At 39.4% G+C, this 24,634-nt stretch overlaps 1 long non-coding RNA gene across 2 annotated transcripts; it reads right to left on the bottom strand.

The window, feature by feature from the left end:
- Positions 1-1,111: 1,111 nt before the first annotated feature.
- Positions 1,112-24,112, bottom strand: LOC129118904 (uncharacterized). Of its 2 annotated transcripts, XR_013181366.1 has the most exons (5): positions 20,721-24,112; positions 13,101-13,201; positions 10,336-10,422; positions 8,122-8,219; positions 1,112-1,632 (listed from the first exon to the last, which is right to left on the bottom strand). It is a non-coding gene; the product is annotated as an uncharacterized LOC129118904 (long non-coding RNA). The 2 variants fall into 2 exon arrangements; XR_013181365.1 differs by lacking the exon at positions 20,721-24,112 and having other exon boundaries at positions 13,101-20,714.
- Positions 24,113-24,634: the final 522 nt, after the last annotated feature.

Raw genomic sequence — 24,634 nt, 5'->3', positions numbered from 1 at the left:
ACAAGGGATGAAGTGGCTTAGTCAGTGTGGCAGCTAGCAGACCTTTGTTTTTAAGAAGCAGAATTCTAATCCTGATTTTACTGTGAACTGTACTAGAACAACAAAACTTTTGTTTTGATTTTTTTTTTTTAATACTAGAAGAGACATTTTCTAAAACAAACATAGCTGCAGACAGGAATCTGGACAAGGTATGGTAGAATTACACAAGCAGATTGACTTACTCTACATCAAACTTACAGAACTGCTCCCAAAATGTGTACACACCCATTATGCTTGAAAGTGCTGGACATTGATCTCCACTTCAATTTAAACCACAGCCAGGGTCTAATTTCCCTTTCTTCACATTTTACATTTTCAAAACCAACTCAGCAAGTTCTCATCCACCCTCGCACCTGGGGAGAAAAAAGCCAAAAAGGCAAGAGAACCAGCCAAAGGGAAACAGGAGTGTTCCTGGGCTGCTAAATGACCTTGCTCCAATGGGGGATGAAAAGGTTCACCTACCCCTAGAAGGTGCTGCCACTCCAACTCCCACTTACTTTCATATGTTTAGGATGCTAAGCTGAGAATTAATACCCTCTGAGAGTACAACATGCTGACATGGACATGCTATATAGTCCTTTGTTAGTGAGGATCTGACAGAATACTCTTTTTAATATATTGGGATGTCTTCACATGCAACTCTTCTTGGCCACGTAGTAGAGGGTCCTCTGACCAACCATGCCCTTTTGGAGTTCTTAAGCTTGTTATGAATCTCATAAAATAAGTTTTTGAAACATTATTAGAAGAAAGACTCACACTGTTTCTTTGCTTTTATTGTTGTTTATTCAATTTCAGAATTTGCATTTTTAACATACAAAGAAATAGGAAATAGCTAGAGATGGGTGCAGCCTTTTGTGTGTCTGTTCCATGACTCCAAAACAGATATAAACCAGATGTAGTCTGGGAGTTGAGCAATTTCAGAAGTACAGGAGTAAATTCAAACCAGTATATCAGCTGGTAATGTTAATTACCTTTAGGTCAGCCTAGTATTAATGCAGTCAAAGCTTCCTTTAGTTTTGTATATATTCTTCTCTTCAGAGTACTCAGACAGGATAAGACTCTTAATCTTAGCTGTAGTTTCCAAAGATTTTATTGCATCTCCATTTTATCAAAGCAGAATATGCTAAAGGATGTTCATGAAATGAAGGTTTGGCTATTGCACTTGCCAACTTCAAAGGCAAAAACTGGGCAACTTTTACTTAATTTAATGAATTACCAATTAAAAGAAATTTTCAATCACTGATGCAGTTATCAAAAGAAAAAAAAGGATAACATAAACAATTAAACACTCAAGTAAACATCTTTTCCTCTCATTCCTCAGTCTCACCTTAAGTCAAACACCTATCCTCCTTAATTCTTAGTCTCAATTTCCCTTATTCTTGCTGCAGGATATACTCAGTCCACCCCAATTCCTGCAGTGAAGCAGTGGGTGGTCCTGGAAGTTGGATTGTGTTCATAACATCTGCTGCCTGTTGCTCTGTGCTCTTTGCTTCTTTCTTCTCCATGGTGCTTCTCACTGTTTTTCTTCAACTGTGCTGATGCTTCTTACTGGTTTTCCAGGATCACCTCCTCCAATATCAAGAACCGCCCATTCTGAAATGAAAGAAATCATGAAAGTTGACAGGAGGCCTGGATGGATGAACAAGAATATCCTGATCAGCCTCAAATATAAGAAGAGAGCAAATATAAAAGAGGTCAAGGCAGGGAGAGGTGACACAGAGGGAGCACAGAGACATTGCTGAATTGTTCAGGGATGGGATTTGTAAAGCCAAAGCCCACCTGGAGTTGATTGTGGTGAGAGGCATCAAGACAACAAAAAAATACTATGGAAAATGTGGATCTACTGCTGAATATGACACCTGCCCTTTGCTGAAAGACACAGAAAAGTGTCTTGACACATGGTGTTCAGGTCTTCTTCACTCCAATCAGGACCTGAGCTTCAATGTAGTTGTGGATTGTTGGAAGGCTAAGAGTGTTGCCTGCTCTCTGTTGCATAACTGAACTGTGTGAACAACAGTCTTGCACTCTCTACAAAGAATCAGAGTAAGAATTGTCTTTTCTTTCTCCAGAATAAATCTAGTCTGAAAAGTCAGTAAATTGCACAAAGTGGAAGCAGCATCTGTCACTTTTGTAATCCTTATCAAGTTTCCACCTGAATCACAGATGGAGGAAAAGGAATAAACATTTACTTGGAAATTTGTGTAAACTTTTCAGTAAAACCATTTCAATTGATCGTGAAAAGAATATATGGAATTAAAATAGTTAAGGACTGAGGAAAATCACATTTGTTTCACATAAAATGAAATTAGCAAATGGGGTAGGAAGACATTTCTTAACACTATAAGAATGCTATTACGACTGACTACCCACATTTAGAAGTGGTAAACACTGTAGAGTGAGAAGAATTGCATATAACTGCAAGCAATGTTATGACATTGAGCAATGCACAATGTTGGCTACATATCTGGAAAACAACCCTCTTCATCAGAAAATCTGCTGGAGAGCAGCAGACCTAACTCCACCTTAGTTTTCTGTATGTGTTCCAGTGTCAGGCTAAAGAGAGTTTTGGGTGATGTGCCATACTGAGGATACACTACTGGCAGAAGGATATTCTTGTTCCTGAGGACTAGCAATGTCACCTATTCAATGTCTGTATAATTGATCCCTGTCTCCTGATACTGCATACATCTAACCATACAATTCCATTCAGCAAGATGTGTCTTAAAACCAGTTTGGTTCCTTGCTCCAGACTCATCATAGTCTGCTAAAACTTTGCAGTACTGCCAGTTCTTTCAGTTTCTAACCCAGAGTGATTCAGAGTCATATTAAAAAAAAAAAAAAATCAGTGCAACATGGTCTTTAATCTCAGAGTGTTCTTTCCCCTGCTTTCCTTTACTCACCAATGTACCTAGGAAGTGTAACCCATGCTTTCTTTCAATGTTCTTCTCAGTCTCTACCTTGCAAGACAGAACTGTCATTCACTGGCTATTTCAATCATCCTCTCCACATGCTTTGTTTAAATAAACTTTGCTGAACAAACTGCATTAGGAAAGGTATTTAACCAGTGGTTAAATACCCCGTGATGCTTTGGACTCATCTCCATTCTATGCTGAAAATATCATATCTGATAAATCTTAGGATGACGTGTGACTTGTTCAGGACTGGTCCTGTCTGTGTTTCACAGTCATCCACTGACTGGCTAATACCTTAATCTGCTGTAGCATACACTGTATTTTGATTTGCAAGAAATGAACCCCCAGTTTCCAATGGAAAATTTTACCATATACTTCTAGGTGTTTAACTCCTGCACTTTGATGATTTAAATTCAGGACAGAGATCTAAATCACCTAATAAACAGAACTCTACTGCTGCTATATTTCTCTCCTCCTTGAGAATGGTTAGTTCTTTCCTTTTTATGGAGAAAAATAACGACCTAAACAGAAATACAAAGCATTGCATGTGTGCATGACTTCACCCTAGTCTTGTCTCTTTGGAAAGTACCCTACACTTGACATGCATTCCAAGTATACACTGCTTTGCAAATGTTTTTTTATTCCCTCTTCCCAGAACTTATTTTAAGCCACTAGTTCATAAACAAAGGTCACAACCTTACTTTTATGCACAAGCTTGCCAGTATAATTGAAAGTGGGGTCATGACCCCAGAAGTGGGTCTTGACAGACAGATGTTCTGAGATTCAAAACCCCTTCTGACCTCTTTTAACACCATTAAAGTCTCTAGTAGTGTGAAGCACATCATGAATGCAATGGAAGAAGATGAACCTCCACTTACCATTACTCGAGCAGTTCTGATGAACTCTGAAGCTCTCAGCCTGAGAGTAGTCATTTTGCTGGACTCAAGACATAACTCCTAAGTGCTTGCCCAATGTGCAATTAAAAATAAAATCTTCTTTGTTTCCATACAGGGTGTTTTTAAGCAAGTGCAATGAAAATAACATAGGAAAGCTCTCAGTAATACACACGCATCTCATAAGTCTATTCTAGGCCCGTCTACTTATGCTGTGAAATTATTCTGACATGCTGATAAAAGTCTTTCCAGGTTTCCATTGGGATCACATACATAATTCCTCTCAGATAAATTTCACTCAGTTATTCCTGTGAGCTAAAATAGTTTGGTTTAATTACAGAACTGCTCATGTCCAGATAGTGCTCTGGAAGGAATTCAGGAGCTAACATAGCCATTTTCCATTGAAAAGGGGCAGAAGAAAAATAGATGCAGACAAAGACCTGCTGCCACAAGCATTAAGTAGGTCTAGGACTGGCACAAAATGAAGAAATACCTTCTAGTATAAGAAGTCACTCTAATAAGAGTGACTGTGACCAATGATGAAATGTGTGCCAGAGCACTCTAGTCCCACAGTTGTCTGGATAGTCAGTCACCCTTCTCACTTGTGTACTCAAGTCTCCTTCCCAAGAGTGTGAAATTGGCTTTCTCTCACTTCAGAACATCATTGGGAGGCAAAGGAACCTGTATCCAGATCAGAGTTGAGAAGCTCCCTGGAGTAAACAACTTCAGACAGTGAGGCTATGCCTGTGTTAGCAAATTACACAGTGCCCAGAACAGTCCTGTGCACTGCAATGCAATTGTCTCTACAGCTCCTGTTAGAGGGCTCCCAGGTATGCTTTAGGTCTCTGCCAGCCAGCACACCCAAATAATTCCTAGATACAATCTGTGGTCTGAACATTCCTAGGATCATTCTCAGTGGGGACTTTGCATGCAAATCCTCTATTTTGCCATCTGAAAGAGTTTATTAGAATGGAGATAGACTATCCAATCCAGTAAACTGGTTTCAATGATATATGTAGAATGTTTAATGTTCCATCAGCATCAGTAAAGTTATTCATGTTCTGAAATCCTCTGAGCAAGAAGCAAGACTGTGAACCACTTTCAGTGGACCTGAAGGAGGCAGAAGTATTCACTTTGTTCTTTTTCTTGTTGTGTATATGCTCATCATCAATCCTATCTGCTCCAGAGCACAGAGACAGAGGCAGCAGTAGTGCTTGGGGGAGGATATGCCAGCCAAAAGCATAAACTCCTGCTGGTGGTGGATCCTCTGTGACAAGTGGCACCCACAGTGCAGCTTAGCCCTTTCTCTGTTCTGACTGGCAAAGGCAGTAACCATCACGTCCACTGGTCTCAGCCAGAAGTTTAGCAGACTAATGCTTCAATGGAATAAGAAATTTTCCATCTCTGTGACTAAAGTCTCCACTTTAAGTGTCAATACTTCCTTTCATTCCATCATTTATTTTATTTCTTTCCTGCAGAATGGCTTATGCCCAATAGATACTTTCTTCTGTCATGATGATACTACCTGTTTTTCTTTTTTCTCCTTATGAACATTTTTCTCCTTATGAAAGGATAGCCTTTCTTTCTTTTGATGCTGTATTCTTCTCTTTTAGTCTAGGCCTATGTTTTATCTCAGTGGTCCTTCTGAATTTCAAGTAGTTTTGCCACAGTTCCTGCTTATTGTCCCAAATTTGCCAAAAGGAAACCAGCATGCCTCCAGAGGATAATACTTACATCTTTACTTGCATCTTTTGATACTTAACATCTTTAAATAATTGTGCAAATGTCTACGTTCAGGACTTAAGAAAAATAAATCATCCTCTGCTCTGATACTGATATTTTGAGGTCTGTGGCTCCATGCCCAGGTGTTTTGTTATATCCAAACCCCAGAAGACAGCAGGCAAGACTATGCATCAGCAACCAGTTTAAATACAGCAACCTTGCCATTGCTGTATTTAAACTTCTCTAGACACTGGGCACATTTGCTAGTATTTTTTCCACTGTGCTTCAGCACATATGTTCAGCTACAAAAAGTTCTTGAACAATGGGAGTCTTTTGTAGTTGTTTCTGAATTTATTAAAATCTAGATAACAGTGCATAATGTGTGCTGCCCCAGGCTTTTTCAGTCAAAATGACTGAAAAAACACCTTCTCAGGTGGCACAAGTTTTCACTACAGCTTTTATCACCTTAAAAAAAAAAAAAAAAAACAAAATCAAGAAAGCTGATAATGAATATTCATGACCACTTGAGTATACAGGTCTGGTGGCAAGAGGTACACTTGTAATCATATGGAGAGAGCTTAGATAGTGGGTCACAAAGACAGCACACACCTCTGACAAGGCCTGAATGACTATGCAGTGGAATATAGAGATTGGGTCATATGAGAACTAGAACTCCAGGATCCTTCCTAGTGCATTTTACAAGCCAGTCCAGACTCCTAGGGAGATCTGCCACCTCTGCATGCCTCCCTAGCCTGCTCCTAGCTTCTGGTCACACCTGCGTCCCAGAGGCAGCATGGAACCCCAGCTCTGCTGTGGCTTTGCATGTGCACCCACTCCCCAGTCCAAATCTTCAGGATCCAAAGCTTTGTACAAAGGTCCCAAATACTGGAGTCGCTGTGATGGCAACAGTCCAAAAAGTCTGCTTTGTAAGAAGGGAAAAGTTTAGCAAAGTTCTTTTTCCTTAGCCAGCCTGGAGACCCCATGAACTCTCCCCAATGCCCACAGAGCGGCCTGCACCATTAGCAAGGAGCAGCCAACCCAATTAGTTCCTTCTCTTTCAAAAAGGACACAGACCCTCGAGCCATGCCAGACGCGAGACACTGGGCCCTGTAAGAGCTGGAGCATAGACAGGTCCAAGATGGCTTGCTTCCTTTTAATTACTTACAGTTATAAATCTGAGAGTATAAACTCTGCAAGGCTAAACAATATCTTTTCCCATGACTTATTAAAGTTGAATGGCATGCAGCCTTGTTCTTTTGCCATGCTGTTTCACAGAGCTCCGTCTCAGACCGGCTGGCGAAAACTCACTTTGAGATGAAAAGCTTTTGGAAAGAGAACAGCACACTCTGAGCACATAACAAGTACTCTGAGAAAGAAAAGTTTCTCTTATTTTAAAAGATAAGCTCATTAGGGATTGGGCTTTTGTTTTGTAAGTGATGTTGTAATGGCAACAAACTGGCTCCTTAAACCTCCTAGATGAAAAAGACTCACCTTCTCACATCTCCTGCATGCTTCTCTCCCTGCCCAGACACTCTGCTCCTCTTACCTTCCAACCCACTGAATAAAATGCAGGTTATGCATTCTCCCTTACTCTGCCTAGGAGAGTTGTGTTTGACTGATTGGCTGATGACTGTGGGCCACTTCTAGTCTCTCTCACTGAATGTAAGATGGTCTTTTGCTGAAGCAAAGAAGCAAATAAATCATGTTCTAGAAGCTGTTTGCAGCTGCATCCTACATATCTGCAGCTGTGTTTCTCATAATCTCTGCTTCCACTGCTTTCTAGTACTGAAACATTCTGGTTCACAAAAAGCAAAACCATTAAGAAAAAATCTGATCATATTCTGTCTACTGGATTTCCTTCTTTTCCTGCAGCAGGATAACAGTTCTTGTCCTTTTCTCCAAGGCCAACCCTCCTGCATCACAAGTCACAGCTTTACTATTTGCCCACTTCAGGTTAATCACTCTCCCTTCCCCAAAGCACTTCTTAAAATCCACAGATCTCATCTTCTCCCAACTTCTCAAGTCTGACATTTGTCTCAAACCCTAGGAAAGAACAAGCAGATCATGACAACTTCACAAGGGTGGGTAAAGTCATATCAAATCATCTTGGGCCCCTTTGAGAGAAATAAGTACAAGTGACCATTGTGTGATGCATGTTGTCAGTCCTTGTTTTCCTGCTTCACTTCAAAGGTGCGCAGTTTTGAGAGTGCGTCTGCTCCAGCATTTCTGGGTAGATCCCAAGATGAGCACTGGTGGTTTTTCTCCAGCAGTAGTATTTTCTCTGAATTGTTTCACCTTGTTCTGCTATTTCCATGCAGAATGACAGCTGTAACACTGTTATGGTCTGCATTACATTTGTACCTAGTTAATTGCTACTTGTGTATTTTCCAGTGAAATGGGGGGGTCTCCCCCCTTATTATAGTAAATAAAAAGAAATGATAGAGTAATTTGACAACTTTGTCTTCTTTCTCTCAGACAGAGGGCTAGCTTTCACAAAAACTTTCACAGAGGGCTAGTTTTACAAAAACTCAAGTTTTTTTGGTCATTAAACTCACAAAGCATATGAGGAGCCAATTGCTTTTCTTGACCTTGGTGTCTGAGATGTATCTTTTCAAAGCTCTTCTTTGGCTGCATCATCACAACTTTTACAAGGCTGTGAATAATAATGATAAAAATATAGAGTATTATTAGGGGAAAATACTGACTGAGGTGTCAAAAGGGATATTAACTTTGGACCCAAAAGGGACATTGACTGTGTCATCATAAGAAAAACATTCTTAAACATTGTGTTCCAAGCAAGAAAAATTAAGAAATCTTGGCTTGAACTGATGGTAAATACTGTCTTGCTGAAGCAATTTGGTTTTGTCCATGCTACTGTTAATTATGTGTATTTATACATGCCTATATAAATGTTCCCATGAGAATTTTTTTTCTAATGACAAAGTAGTAGCATCATATTTCATTCCAGATTAAAATATTTTACATTATCCAGATCAAAGTAAAAATTTCAATAACAACTGACAAATTATTTCCTTCAGTTGGGCAGAAGAGAATGAGAAGAAAAACAAAAAAGGGAAGAAGAAAGCCACAGAGACAATTAAAAGTAGAAGAGGAGCAGGAGGCAGCCAAAACAGAGCACAGATTTTATCAGATGGGCATACAGAGAAGCTGGCTGGCATGACAGTGCATTAGAGGCTGGAGAACAAGTGATGCTGTGAACACTCTGCTTTGCTTTGATGCAGTGACTAGCCTCATACCTAAGATGAGAAAAGACACTGTGTGCAAGTGCCACACCATTTTATGAGCACTTGACTTATGACATTAATCATTTTTCCTCACCAGAAGCAGCTTGCCAAGTATTGTTCTCTGTTCTGGGAGTGCATTCAATGAGCACTGCACCTACCTAATAGAGACTGAAAGCTGGCCTAGAGTTTCACTTTGAAGGTATTTTGCAGGAGCTTTCCTGTCATAATGCATTCATTTCTATAGGATTCAAAATCTTTAGCTCTTTAAGAGCTGCATGGGGACACAGGTATGTGGGGGTCACTTCATGCAGTTCAAGTGTCCTGATTCCAACAGACTCCATTTACCATCACTCTGGGGAAAGATGGAAACCACCCAGACAACGGCATAAAGCTTTCGTGGTGGGAAATGCCTTCCTGGTTCCTGTGGAGATCAGCATGTGCCCTGAAGCATGAGATTTGATTACCTTACTCCAGAACATAAAACTTTTAATGCTATTAGAAAGCCTTTAGGCTCTTAGGCATTTTCTTGAAATACAGCTACCATGTCTAGCTTGATGACCCCCTACAGAACAGGCCATGTGCCTGGCATTTCCTTCTACTAATCATCAATCATTAATATCATCACATGAGCCCTGTACATAACTTTGCTTTTCAAGAAGCTAAAGGCCACCTGGTCTTAGATTCCACCAGAAAACAAAAAAGTCAGTCTCAAAATCAGGGCGAATAGGACGACTTGCTTACAAGGTCTATGAGCCTGTACACACACACCACTCGGAGAGCCCAGACCTTCCCTGTAACAGGGACGGCCTCAGAGGAAGCCCACATCTGTGCAAAGCAGGTCCAGCTTGACCATTAGCATTTTGCCCAGAGGCTTACTCTCAGCCTTGTGCTACACCTGCTGTTTGGCCTAGGGGTTTGGGTAAAACAACACCTTGTGAAGTAACCATGGTTTGGAGAACCTCAGGTCTGAGCTATTCGGGAAGGAAAGGAAAAAGAAAGAAAGGCAAAGTGAGGTAGTTTACTGTAGCTAAACCTGTGATCCTCTGCAGTAAAACTGACAGGCAAAAAATGTTATGTCGTTTTCTTGATCTGCAACATAACTACAGATGACTGCAAATAGTCTAGGGGAAAATTTGGTTTGTTATTTTTTTGTCTCTAGCCCCACATCCCACATATCATTCAGCTGTGAAGAGTTCTTACATTCCCCTAGATGAGAAAAAATGCTCTTCTTTAGACCTGTTGATACCCAAAAGTTTGCTGGAAGGAAGAGCCCTGCCTCTCACCTGAACAGGTATACCTGGTAGCATCACTAGCAAAATCCTTGCTGCCTTAAAGGAAACCAGGAACTCACTCCCTGGCTTTACAAAAGCTCCAGGTTCTGCAATTTCTTTACAATAATACCCATGATTCTCAGAAAGCTTAGCTTTAGGGTTACCCTCTAGGCACTTTTCTACCAGTATCTTAACAGGTTTTACAGGCAGTACAGTCAGATGGATTATAGCAAATCCTGCCAGAGCAACTCACACAGTGGCCCTTCCAGCAGACTCCTTTGTACCTTCATGAAGCTCTTTAACAGCACAGTGGTGTGCAGAATGCTCTGATCTTCCCCTCCTACAGGGATCAAGGGACATAGATACAAAGATATTTATATATCTAAAGTCACTGAAATATATGAAAATGAAAACAAAAATAATTACTTCCATATTGAATACCTGTGTAGATCATACAGAAGAGATGACAGAAGACAATACAGCAATAATTACCTTCCAATATATACCATATAGCAATAATTACCTTACTACAATATAGCAATAATTACCTTCCTCTCTATTTAGACATATAGCTGACTAGGGATTGAAAGCCTTCTAATTGCCAGGAAGAATATGACATATCTATAAAGTTATGCTGGAAGGTGTCAATATATAAATATATTTGAAATAATAAAAGTACAGCCAAATATATATTGCTCTACATAAATATCTCACATTTTCAGAAAAAGCATAAATAATTGAGATTGAAATGACCAGCATTGCATGGGTGATACACACTGGTATGAGAGTGAGAGAGGGAAAAGTCCATCTCACAAAATGACTGGAGTTAGAATAAGGGAAGGATAGCTTTTCTTCCAAGGCTTTTGTTGACTAAATTCTTTATGTTATCAAATCTTAATTTGATTTTAATTTTGTTTTAAAATAAAGGCAAGAACTCAAAATTAAATTAAGCTAGAATGGCAAGTTTTTATTTTAAAATGACATCACCTGTTTTTACAGGGCTTCTACCTGAAAGCACTTTTCACCCATGACTTAGAAAATGGAGAAGGTTGACTGAACTACAAAATTGAGATCTGGAGTTTTTAATTTCCTTTTGTCTTCAAATTTCAAGAAAATTTGTAGCAAGACTTGTTTTGACACAACCAATTTAAATGGCTGCAGTTGTTTGTGAGTCCTTGAATGAATCTGCACTAGAACATTTTCCCTGACATGACACTAGACAAATTTTAATCTGCCTCCAGTCTTTGGAAAGGCCACTCTGAACCTTTTAGGCCTCAATCAGCTGTCACCAGTCTCAAGGTAGAATTATGTCTTTCAGAAAACTTGTATCTGTTCACATGCAGTTGCTCTCTGTAGGAACCACAGAGATGCACCTTTTCTTTCTGACTTTTTTTTTTCCTGACACCTTATTTATGCAGTTTCTATATTAAACTGGGGCAATCTGTGAGAAAGTAATATCTGCTAAGAGGAGATCTGGAAAAAGCCAAATTAGAAACATTTCTTATGCCTATGTAATAATCGGTTTTTCATTGAATTAGAGAAGAAAGTACAGGATAAGCAGGGAAATTATAGTACTTTGAAATAAGCATCTTATGAGGATTCTGTGACTTGAATTCCTGGCTATACATACAGAGTGAACTGACTGATTGTTGAAGGCGTGTTTGTTTGAGGATTAGCCTTCATGTAAAGGATGCATGCTTCCTAAGCCTCAGAAAATCTGTTTTTAATGTTCAACTGGCATAAAACAAACCAAGAATAATGAACCCTTAAAATCTATATTGAAAGTGTATTGGAGACTTTTGTTTCAAACTGTCACTAAAATATTTCTTAACTAATGGCATCAACATTTTATTTCAGAAATACAGAAATAATCACAGGCTCTAATTTTTATTGCTTTTCACCGAAGAAGGCATGATTTGGGTAATTAAGTATGCCATTTTAGATTAATCCCTTCTGTTTCTTAAAAGATGAGAAAGGCTTCCTCCCCACATTTGCATACATTAAAACCTGTAACTATTGTCTACTGTTCATGCCAGCATTCTAATGACTTCTTAAATTTAACAACATTAAGGCTTGGGAAGAAAATCATTGATTAAAATAACTCTCATAAGTTTTCTTACTGCAGTAGCTCAGTAAAAACTTTGCAGGTGGCATTGGTGAGTGGGAAATAGGCATCACTCTGAAGCTGTCACCACTGCAAAAGGGTTCATTGCTGCACTGCACTGACAAAACTGAGAATTACTTTTTTAAGGCAAGCAACTGAAGATTAACTTGTCCCCTTGAAATATTATTTCTCTTTGCAGAGGATGTTGCAGAGCTTGGGTCAAGCCATGGGAAATTTGGAGTGGGTTCTGTTCCGCTGTTCACACTCCGTTGGTGCTGGCCTCTGTAGCCTTTACCTTCAGCCCTAGATCACAGACAACAGTCCCACAACAGCAGTGCACTTACATTACATAATTTCCAGCTGATCCTTGTGCTGGTTCACTCAAAAAGACCTCTGACCTCAGTTCTTGGGTATGTTTGGTTATTTGTAAAAGTGCACTGTCTTAACTCTGACTACAGGCAATCATTTTCTTTCCTACCTCAGTGGGCCCAGGATTGAGACTTTTATTTATCAGTTTCTTGATAGATTTGGATAGGTACTTGGCAAGAAGAAAGTAAAATAATTGTATAAATAAAATAAACTGTTTATCATTCTCATGTATTTTAAATTATATTTCATATCAATAGACTCTAAATCACACAAAACAAACAAAACTAGTCAGAAAATTATCATTGGTGAATTCTTGGGGCAATAAATATACTTCCACAGGCATGTCACATAATGTTAATAGATACTTCATTAGTCTTCTGTGCTAACTAATGTGTAGATTCTTTTTTTTTTTTTTAAGATTCTGCAGCTCTTTGCTTCCTGAGAAACAATAGAGTCTTGGATTGCTCAACAGGAAACCATATTTTTTTCAAAAGAAAAAAAATATTTCAGTCATTCTTTTACACTTATTCTTCTGGAAAACTCACCAGAGGAGCAGTTTCTCCCAAAAAGGTTGCAAGGGTTTGTTCATCTGTTCCCGATGAAGAAATCCTCTTCTGCAGTTCCACAACATTTATTTTTGAGCTTCCTCATGATGAGAATAAACAAATAGGTAAAAGCAAGTCCTCTTGTTATATATCTTAATTATCCCTTTCAAAATCCTTAGTTTAAAAAGCAATGTGGCACCATGACAGCAAATACTCAGAAACTCCACAATCAGAATTTAAATAAGCTCATGCTACAGAAATCCTATGCTTCATGTTTGACAGATGTGAAATTGAAGCACAGAGTTTGAGGAAAACTAAGTCTGTTGTGGCCCAGTGACTTGTCAAAGATAACACAAGAAGTATGTGACAGAGATTTTAATTTAGGTTTCCTAAATTTGTGGCTATCATCCTAACCATCATCCTACCTTTTTCCTCTCCTCAGTATTATCACCACAGTGATCTTTACCAAGCATCAAACACATATTTTGAGAGGAAGTGGGAGGTAGCTGCTAAGGCTAAAAAGAAAGTCTATGTTTTAGAAAGAAAACAAGCCCTGTACTTGCCAGCTGGCATCCACAGTTAGAAAATGAGCTTTGCTTTCTGTTCTGGGTGCAATTATAAATGCTCTTCCTTGTGGACATGTGCAAAATATGCAAAGAGGAGAACTGCCACAAGTTGGGCAATAAAGTAACCAAGCAGCCAACACCACTGACACTTAAATACCCTGAGAACTGCTTTCTCTGTGGAAAATGTCTGAGGAAGTCTGAGATAATTCCCACTGCTGTCAATTCTCTCCTTTTTTCTCTGTGCATAAAGGAGAAGGCCTTGCTCTGGTCCTGGTCTTGAGACTTAACTGAGAGAGAAACCATCCTTGTGTAAGTGGCATTATGACTGGTCTTCAGAACATAAAGCTTTCTGCATAAAACATCCATATTAACTTTATAACAGAGAATTGCTGTGGAGAAACATCCTGAGATTGGAAGTTGTGCTTATGAAGTAGCCTCACATTCCTGTGCATCTCTGGCATGCCATATCCCTAGGAAGTCTGTTGCCTCCAGCAAAAGAAGGTTTTTTTTAATAGAAAAGGCTTTTAGCCATGACTGCAGCTGAGGGTCTGTTTTGGAGTAAGCCTAAGCATGGGCCACATCCATCCACAGAACACAGGAGTGTATGTCCTCTTTATTATCTCCTCCAGAGAGAAGGAAAGCATGTGAGAAGGTAAAACTGTACAGTCACTACTGATAGATATACAGTAAAGGGGAAAGTCTGTTGTAAAACTGCATTTCTTCTCAGCAGTGGAATTAAATAGTGAGATAAGTCTGAGAAAAGTAATTCTCTGAAACTTTTTAGGAAGTGATTGTTGGGTATTTTTGTTGTCACACAGAGATGACTTTGCCAGAACCGTGAGAATTCAAGTGAACTCAGTGTCCCCATTTGGGCTGAAAACAGCCATAACAAACAACTGGAGGGTGCTGATAGCTTATTATCCTACATTAATTCTCCACAATATCCTTGCACTGTTCATTTTAAAAGAAGAAAAACATTTCCTGCCTGGATACATTACAGCAGAGGGCAAATGTTCTGGAATGACCCGAGACAAAGGCAGGGTTTTGTTTTGTTTTCTTTTGTTTTAATGAGACTCAGAGAATAATAATTGCTCAAGATATCAACAAATAGCCCAATTGGGCTTTTGCTCTAGTTCTCAGAAGGAAGAAAAACAACCTCCCTGGACTGCAGACAATGTTTCCTTATATTTATCTTACATCTCATCCAGGAAGGTGTCCTAATTATGGGAGGCTGGTATTGCCTGTGTTAGACTGTACATTAAAAGGCCTTCAAGTATTCAAATTTCTTCCTTATATTAGGGGTGATACAGCTGCTTTTTCTCAAGATGTTTCTCTTCCATTGCTGTAGTTGTAGCAGCAATGATAATGACTATTAGTAGACAGATATAGAACTGACTCATTCATCAGCACTGAAAAAAACACAGAAATGGAAAAATACTCCTTATACTCGTATTTTTTTCTAATAATTTTTAATAATTTCACAGAAGAAGCTAACCAGCATTTAAAGATGGACTATTTATTCAACTAATGTACTTTAAAATATCTTAACATATTAAGTCCCTAAAGTCAGAATCAGAGAAAGACAAGACTTGGAGAATCTGATTCATTTTCCCATCAGAAGCAAGACATATGGGTTTGAACTTTGACTGGTGTTTTCATTACTTTTGCTCATCTGGCTTGCAGAGAACCCTTAACACTACTGTTTAATGCAATAGGATCCAGGGCCAATGTTTTGATTACATTCAAAAATAATTTCTTGTGTAACAGAAGAATATATACAAAGATATTCAACTCCTGCTTCTCAGCCCATCCTTCTGTAAGGTATAATATCAACACTCACAAGAAGTTTCCACTTTCCTCAGCTCTTAGTTCAAAGCAGAAGTAAAAAAGGCACATGTGGATGATTCTGCTTTCACATCACTGAAAATCAGGACAAGATCCAGAAAGATCAAGTGAGCTGTACTAGCACAATGTTACCACAAGCAGGAATAGAAGTGATATGCAATACTGCTGTAACTGCTGGCAGACAGAGTTCTGCCCTCTTGTGTATTTGTTCTTGTCATTTTGACTCTCTGCCTAGAACCTTTTCACATGCTGAATTTTATAGTTATGCTAGCCCCTGTTTATTTCTTTTTCCCTGGTGACACCCACTCTCAGACATTTTCTTTGAAGCTCTCCTGATAAGGTTAGGAAATCTTGGTAGATCATGAACTTTGAATAGGGTTTTAATGCTGAAAGAAGACTAACATTAGTTCTTTTTTTAAGCCAGAATTGCAATCTTTGCTATAAATCTATGGATTATTTAATTTTAAAAGTCTTGATAAACCAATTTGAATTCTAAGAGTAATTTGTTTTTCTCATTTCAACTCTCTACTTAAATTGTCAGGAGTCTCTTTGCTCCTCACCTTTTTATAGCACAGAGAGCACTTAGCAAAGTGTTCATTATTAGCAACAGCTAATATATTATAACTGGCAGCTTTAGGTATGCCCCCTCTTTCTTATAAATGGAATTGGTAACATGCAGCATTATCTTTTCCCTCAAGCCTTTTTGCATCATTGCATCTCTAATATATTTGACTATGAATATACCTCAATATGTGCACTTGTTAATATACATGCTAATAATGGAGTAGGACTCAAATCACATAACCATCACAAAGTTATACTGTGTGGTCAAGTCAGTTCCTCTGGATCCTTCTGTAGTTAAAGGAGAGAAACCATTACTTCTAGACACCAGTCTTTCCACCTTCAGATCAGTGAATTGAATTGCCTCACTCCAGTCAGAGCCCTACCCTAGAGAGACAGCATGGACTAGATGTCAGCTTTCAAGTGGCAGTGTCTAAGTGAGGTGAATATAAATTCTGGTCACAGGAGATGACATCCCTAAGCACACAGTGAATGGAAAAGGATAAGACAAGAAATAGTGTTTTCAACATGAGAGATGACAAATTTCATCTCTCCAGATTCTTACCATACTGTTTGAAAATGTTAGCGTGATAAGACTGAGGGCAGCAGAAGTTTTATTAAAACATCTTTTCCCAATGTAGACAGGCAAGATTCTGAATTTAATGTGTACAGGTAAAGTCACTCGTATAGGTATAATGACCAATATTCTAGGGAAGGTGAAGTACAAGAAAACTTCTCAAAAGATCAGGAGTGCTAAAAATTTACACAGAAGGTAAGTTAGGCTGGTATAATTGGTTTGGCAAGACAATGAAGAAGGGTATTTTTCCCTTTCTACAAATACAATGCAGGGGGAAAAAAACCAACACAAGGAAGTTTTAAATGAAAGCACAGCACTGAGAGAAGACTAGGTGGGAACACAGAGACCGCAGACACGAGATGGTTGTTGGATGGAGCAGTGCAGCAGGATGGAGCAGTGCAGCAGCATGTCTTTCTGGATGTGTGATTAATTTTGGCTTTCTGTGTGACCCCAGGAGAGAGGCTGAGAGCCCTCCATTCAACAGAAATGGAGAGTGCCAGGTCTTTTGAAAGAGGTATAGCAGATGCTTCCATTTACAAAGGACTCAAGCCCTTCTGTGGTGCTGACAAAACACATATCACTGCTAAAAACAGATTTCTTACAATAGTTAAAGGGGTGGGAAAAAATACTGTTTGTCCTTCTGTACTCTATGGTTCCTTCTTTTTAAAGTGAACATTTTGCTAGCTGCTTCCACATGTCATTTTAATACATGAACACATGTCTCAGAAAAGTACCTAAAAAATATTAACAGTTATTTTAGTTTTCAATTTAAATCCAATATCACTCTTCCAAGATAGGAAAAGACATTTTCACAACAACCTTCTGCTCAAACTACTGTTATGAAGGTTATAACCCCTTGAAAAAGATGTGTGAAACTGAAAATACTGGCAACCAGTTCAGCAGAAGATCCCCATTCTACACTGCTATAAGAAGGATTTGGAAAGAATGACACTTATGACATCAGCTATCACTTTCTTCAAGAGCTTACAATTTTTTCTATAAAGTTTTTTTTACCATCTTACCAATGCTGTAAAAAATGTTGTTGCATCCCTAAATGTGGGCCAGATTAGGCAGTCACAAAAGGAATTAAATTACCATTACTTTAAACAGAACTTGCTGGTGCAAGTAACGACTTTTTTGATGCAGCCAGTGCTGTGGACTCTAACCCAGGTATTAATAGACACTAGTAAAATGGTCTCCAGTTACAACCTTATGATCAGTTTAGAATAAACTGCACTAATGAGGAATGGTTTGAAGTACACAAATGCTGTGGAGAAGTGTTTATTCTGCACCAGTGCCCCAGGACCAAAACTACATTTGGTACTAGTAGATATTTTACCCTTCAAGTGACAACTTAAGGGGAAGAGACCTTAGAGAGAATTACAAATTCTGTAAAAAAGGAAAAGACATTTTGATACAGAACTCAGTTCAGCCAAAAATATTTGTGTGCTAAAGGCTATAGGCCTAAATAAAAATAATCCTGTAAGGGAGCAAGAGTCGAAAGGTTGGAGATAAAGAAATACACACAGATGAATACTAAGACACAGGACACATGCAGTGTGCATGGATCAGAGTGGACATTAGATACAAAAGCAAAATGAAGGTTTTGAAGTACAGGTATTGTTGCAACACTAGATTTTTCTGGCTGTGCTCAAAAACTTACATCTCCAGTTTCCTTTCACTAGGCCTCAGCAGAACCAGGCACCTAAGAACTGAACATCAAACCATGTGTTCACCATCACTCACAGCTGCCTAGAGCAAGTCAGATGGCGCAGGCTGAGCTTTGGTACCTGCTTTCGTCAAGATTTTGCTTGATGCCAAAAGAAGAGTGAGTCACTTTTTGCAAACATTGGGCAAAATATAGAAACTGAATCCTGCTAACCCTTCAGTGTCATGCTCCCTCTCCCTCTCCCTCTCTTTCTGGCCCAGTGAGTGCTGGATTCCTCATTGCATAAGGTTTCCCCTTTAACAGAAGCTGTGGAAAACAAGTTTTCCAAAAGCCAGATGATTAAGAAATTCTTCAAGGACATCTGAAAGCAGACTTCCCACGAACTCGGCAATTCTATTAGGATGAAGTAACTTGTTCAGAACTAGGGCAGGATAAATCTTACCCTAAATGTCCATGAAAGTATAAGCTATGATTTAAAATCAGAACTGAATATCACACTCCTGATACAGAACTAGTTGGCATTCTTCTGAAGCTCAGAAATAACTAGATTTGAAATGCTTTAAATTAGCTACTTGTTTGTTTGTTTGTTTTTATGAACAGTGATCTCTACTCAGGGATCAGGAAAAGTAACAGCACAGCACTTTGAGCCTGCTCACACCCATTCACCACAGGAACAGGTCAATATTTTGTTCTTTTTATAACACACTTTTTATATTATGTCTTTTTGTATCTGGAGCCTAGAAACAGAGATACTACCTCAGGCCATGAACTGTGTATTCCTGTTGAAGAGTCTGCATCCACAGAAAGGCCAAAAGCAAACAAGCAACAGACCCTCACTGCCAAGTTAGCCTCAGTGCTGGGGGCCAACCTGCTGGAAAGTAGCAGTGGTGAAGGACTGTCCATGAGCCAGCAGTGTGCCCTTGTGGCCAAGAAGGCCAACAGAACCTTGGGATGTGTTAGGAAAATCACTGCCAGCAGGACAAGGGAGGGGATCCTGCCCCTACACTCAGCTCTGTTGAGGCCACATCTGGAGTTCTAGTCTCCACTGTACAAAAGAGGCATGGACCCCCTGGAGCTGGTCCAGCAGAGGGCAACAAGGATACTTAAGGGTCTGGAACATCTTTCTTGTGAGTGGAGTCTATCCCACTGGAGATTATTCAAGAACTTCCCGGACACAACCCTGTGTCATGTGCTGCAGCATGACCCTGACTGAGCAGGGAAGCTGGACAAGATGGCCCACTTCTACTTGAACCTGTGATTCTGGAATCTTTCTACAGGCTACCAGTGAACCCTGGGTGTATTTTCCCTGGGCAGGATGAACTCGCCACCTCAGGAAGCTGTTCTCACAGCCACATGAGGAGCCTTGAGCACCAGATGTAGAAGGGCCGTCCCTTTTTCTTTGGGTATGTCCAAGTTGCAGCCCGAATTTATTTCTTATGGTATCCATCATGCACATGAGGACTCCAAAGATAAGTGTATGCTTGAGAATTTCCACATCCTCATGAGTCTCAGGAAGTTAAGTTCCTTAGAACTCAACCCAGCTGTATTCTGGACAACTAGAATTTTCCCATTGGCCCCAGTCAGGACTGAACTGACAGTAATGTTTTCTGCCAAGACAAGCACTTCCTTTAACAGTGGGTGGGTAACCTGGAAGCTTTCAATCATGGGAAACAACTGGAAGTTGTAATGCTGTAAGTATCCCCGGGAATTTGCTTAGAAAAAAGAAGCTGAGGATACAAAAAAAATTCTTTGTTCAAGTCTTCAAGTACCATAACACATGGCTTACAATATTTAATCTCACTTTTCCCAGCAAAGTACTTTTATAAGTCTTTTTTAATATATGCAATCTGTCTGCTAGCTTCTGCACTTTCTGTCTCACTAAATCCCCTTTCCTCCTATTAAAATGCATAAAACAATATATCCTGTTCTGAGCTATTGACCCATCTCAAGGTAGGGTGTGACTCAGAAAGCATTTCTGTGACTTGGAAAGCATTACACCCCACTGCTTTTGTGGTGATATCTGGCTCTCGTGGAGATGTGGCTTCTACCCACTTATCTATCTTTGAAATGATGTATGCATGTTAAAGGACAATATTCCAGAAAAACATTATAACATTCTGAACAAACTGCAGCTAGAAGCTCAAAAAATCATGTAAAAGATGTGTAGCCTAACATTGTTCCTGTGGCCCACACTTTCTCAGATGCAGCTTCTGAGAAAATCCAACACTATATTGATCACACTTTTCCATGGCCTACCCCCTGTCCTGCATTAAGCAAACAAACAAACAGAGAAAGCATCTAGAGCTGCCTCAAGAACTGGGATTGAAGAAGACAGCAAAATTTTTTGACAGAAAATTTGGTGACAAATTAACAAAAAATATAAATATTAAAATACTCCATACCTCACTGAAAACATGGCAACATAATACCAGCATGCTGGGGGCCTTTGTGCTCTTATCTCCCCCTTTAGGCTGAGTTCTCTGGTTAAACACATTTTCCAGGGCACAACATACCCTTCCTACCTGGGGAGGAGATCTGTTTTATTACAACAGCCAGAGTGTGCCATTTCATCAGGAAATTTGAACACAAACCTACAAGTACACTTCTGCCCCAAAACTAATTTATTCTGACTACTGGCATTCTACCTTTCTACAGCTAGCAATATTCAGAATAGTAGATAAACAGACAAGCACATAGACAGGCAGACAGACAGGCAGATTTTGTACCGAAGACGAGCATCTTCTCATGCACTGTTTGAAAATACAGTTTTCAAAGACCTATTAAAAAAACTGATTCTGATAGAATAACCAAACATTGAAATTGGTAGCAATTAAAAGTCAAATTGCAATGTACAGAATCATAAGCCACCTACAGTTCCATGGTTCTGGCATAAAGAGACATCTGTCTCTTTATGATGAAATTAGGAAATGCACTGTAAGCTCAAGTCATGGTCCTGCAAGGCTAAGAAGAAGCTGGATGTTGTTTTCCACAGAAGTGGCAGACGTGCCTGAATTCATAGTCCTCAATTTGATATGGAAAGTCTTGCTATGGAAAAGTTTTTCTGATCCACACTAACAATAAAAAAAATGGTGTGCCACATGCCATTCTCCTTGGCTAATTGCACTGATAGTTGAGTCCTATTGTGACATTTTCACAGGACATGTTTGAACACTATATTACATTGTTATCATGTCTTTACAGTTTTTAGATCAGAAATGGCTGGGCAGCTTGGAGGAGTGAAACTAGTAGTCATTCAACCTGTACCCATTTAGAAAGTGAAGCCCTTGAAAAATTCGCCATATCATTCCTGGATGTTTTATGCAGGCAACCTCTGAAGTGACGCAGAATAAATTATGTGGAAAGAAAGGATAATTTCACTTCAGAGCTCAAACTCTCAGCTAATGGGAATAAGTCCTTTTTTTCTTGTCTCTTTAATTTGTATTTTGAAAATGTAGTTATTGTCTGGGAAATCTGACTCCCGTTAGCCACCTGCCAAGTACTGACTCACATCTGTGTACAGGATGTTCCCAGCTCTTGTGCATGTATTTTTATCTATTTGCAAAATGTATCCCATTGGCCACTTTCTAAAGGCACAGAAAGAAATGGAAAAGGACCCCCAGCATAACCAAAAGGTCAGCTTCTGGGGGCTGGGGGTTCTTTCCCTCTTACTTGCTCCTGTTTACTTCTTTCCACTTTTGATGTCTTTTGACAGAACTGCTCTATATGGCTCAGAAGCAATCATGGACTCTCAAGCACCGCTAAGAAAGGGCAAATCTCCTGTCCCTGTTTTTTAATAAGATGCTGATGAGCTAGTCTACAGTGAATATATGGTATCTTGATAACAAGCTGGCTAAAATGGTTTAATTCCCATTCCTGAATTACCAGGTTAGAGCATTTCTCTAATGATGGCAGCATTCAAATGCAGTATCAGCCTTGCATTGATGCCATTTTCCAGCACCTTCAGTGACATTTGGGCACTCCTGAAATTAATTTCAGCTCTTCCACATATGTGTGTGAGTGTGTGTGTGTGTACATACTAAGAAATAGGAAGAAAGTGAGACTTGCTCGTTTACAATGTGTATGGGTCCTGAAAAGTCTTTACTGCTAATAAGCACTAAGTATCACTTATAATCAATCACCTAGACAGTCATTGCACTCAAATTTGGTTCAATCTCCCATCAAGACATTTAATGTTGGAGGGATACACTAAGGGGAAGAGAAGCATTGTAGGCAGAGGAGCACTCTTGGGTGCAAATGGAGCAGGTCAGTCATTGCACCCAGAACCTTGACATCTACCAATGGATACCAGTCCAGCAACTGCTCTTTAATGCTACACTAGTGCATCAGTAATTTATGCAGCCTAGGAAAGAAATTACAGTAGGAGTTGCAATTTATTTCCTGTTAGTCTGTTGCTGACTTCCTGCAGGCTGTTCTTGCAGTACAGCACTCAAGGAAACCTGAAGTCACACTGTCAAGACTTGCAGCCTTCAATCTGGTGAGCTGCAAAAGAGCCTGGAATTTTTGTAAGCTGGAAATAGCTGGAAACTTGTATTAAGACAGTCTGGGACAGCACCTCTGATCTCCCTGAAGTGAACTGGTACCCATCTGGATGTTCATCAGAAATGTACTGGGACAATATGGTTGTGACTCTATTGAAAAAGCAATTGCTATGTAAATAAGATTGTCCAAATCACTCAATGAATACAGCCATTGGTTCTCAATATCCCTCTTCAAAATGGTACAGACCAACAGGATGAACCCAAGTGCTGTTGAAAAAAAGACTAAAGTCCCTTCTGCTAAATTCTACTAAGTCCTGTAGGTTTGATGTTTTGGGGTGACTCAAAGGAGGTTTCTTCAGAGTAATGCAGTATGGTAGCAAACATAGGGTGTACTCGGGTAGGTAGGTTTGCTCTCAAGGAGAAGTAGATGCACCCATCTCCCTGTCATTCTTCCTTGTCCCGTGGTGGCCAACTGTGCCTGAGGGAAAGTACAAGGACAAGATATGCAGAGTGATGCATTCATCTGGAAGAAATGGCTGCTGTTTCCTAGCTATAGGTCAGCATTGCCTAACTTTCTCAACGAGTATTTGGTTTTGAAATTCAGACTTCTTAAATGATTCAAAGGATGGAATGCTGAAAGCAGAAAAGAATGGAAAAATCAGAGAAAACAAAATCTGCTGTCTCCTGAAGAGCAACTTGAGACTCTGGCTGTTACTTCAGCCACTGAATCCATTTGGCAGAAGTCAACCACATAATATCTCCACAGCACATGCAACCGCTTCAAAGCACCTTCCGGTTGCTCCCATGTTGTGTTCTACAGAGTGCAGAGTGTATTCTTTACTGTCTTCTATCCTGACCACCTTCAACCATAGCTATTTCTTTAGGAGAAATACAGAAAATAGTCAAAAGCCTTCCTGCCAACAAACAAAATGAATCCCTATTAAGTAAAGAGTAACATATAGACTTTGCTTCCATAAAACAAAACAACATTGTTTAGGCATCTGTATCTGAAAGGGGTGTGCTAGGACTGGGCAAGAAAAAAAAGTTAAATGTGAAATTTTCCACAGTAAATAATGTCACAGGTACAAAGCTCCAGTGAACTTTCTACCTGTGACAGCTTTGTGAGACTGACAAACATTATCAACCAAGATAATGATGCCTTAAATTATGTATCATTATAATGACAGCAATAGTATTATTTGTTGGGGTTTTCTTGGATTCCTGAGTACGACTGACATGACCTCAGGGAACTACTCCAGGATGTCAGTAATCATCTCATTGCCTTCTGGAACAGTTTGAACTTACCATGCAAGTGTTGCAGTACCAATCATCAGCAGTTCCAGACTTACCACATTGGCCAGCCAGATTTCGGCAGCAGCTGCAGGGGCAACATGGCTGGAACTGCTCCTGTGTGCCTTGAAGATAAAAAAAGAACACCCTATCTGACTCACTGAGTTAATACCTATCAGCTCTGCCAACACTGTGTTCAGTGTCTGGGAAGCTGATATAGTAAATTTCTGCCCATATTGGTAATGGCAGTGATTCACTGAAGCACTTGGAAAGATGTTTAAGATCATGTAACAGGCTTAGGATTTCTCTACCTGGCAAAAGAAAGAGGGATTTAAACTACCATAAATTCTCCCTGAAATATTTTTTTTGCATTCATTTTCTTTTCCAATTTTAGCTGGCCTTCTGTTCTCGACCACATTCTTTCTTTCTTTCTTTCTTTCTTTCTTTCTTTCTTTCTTTCTTTCTTTCTTTCTTTCTTTCTTTCTTTCTTTCTTTCTTTCTTTCTTTCTTTCTTTCTTTCTTTCTTT

This window comes from Agelaius phoeniceus, chromosome 3, assembly GCF_051311805.1.
Source record: "Agelaius phoeniceus isolate bAgePho1 chromosome 3, bAgePho1.hap1, whole genome shotgun sequence".
NCBI classification, from domain to species: domain Eukaryota; kingdom Metazoa; phylum Chordata; class Aves; order Passeriformes; family Icteridae; genus Agelaius; species Agelaius phoeniceus.
Note: the sequence above shows the minus strand (reverse complement) of the source record. Positions and strands in the feature narration are given on the sequence as shown.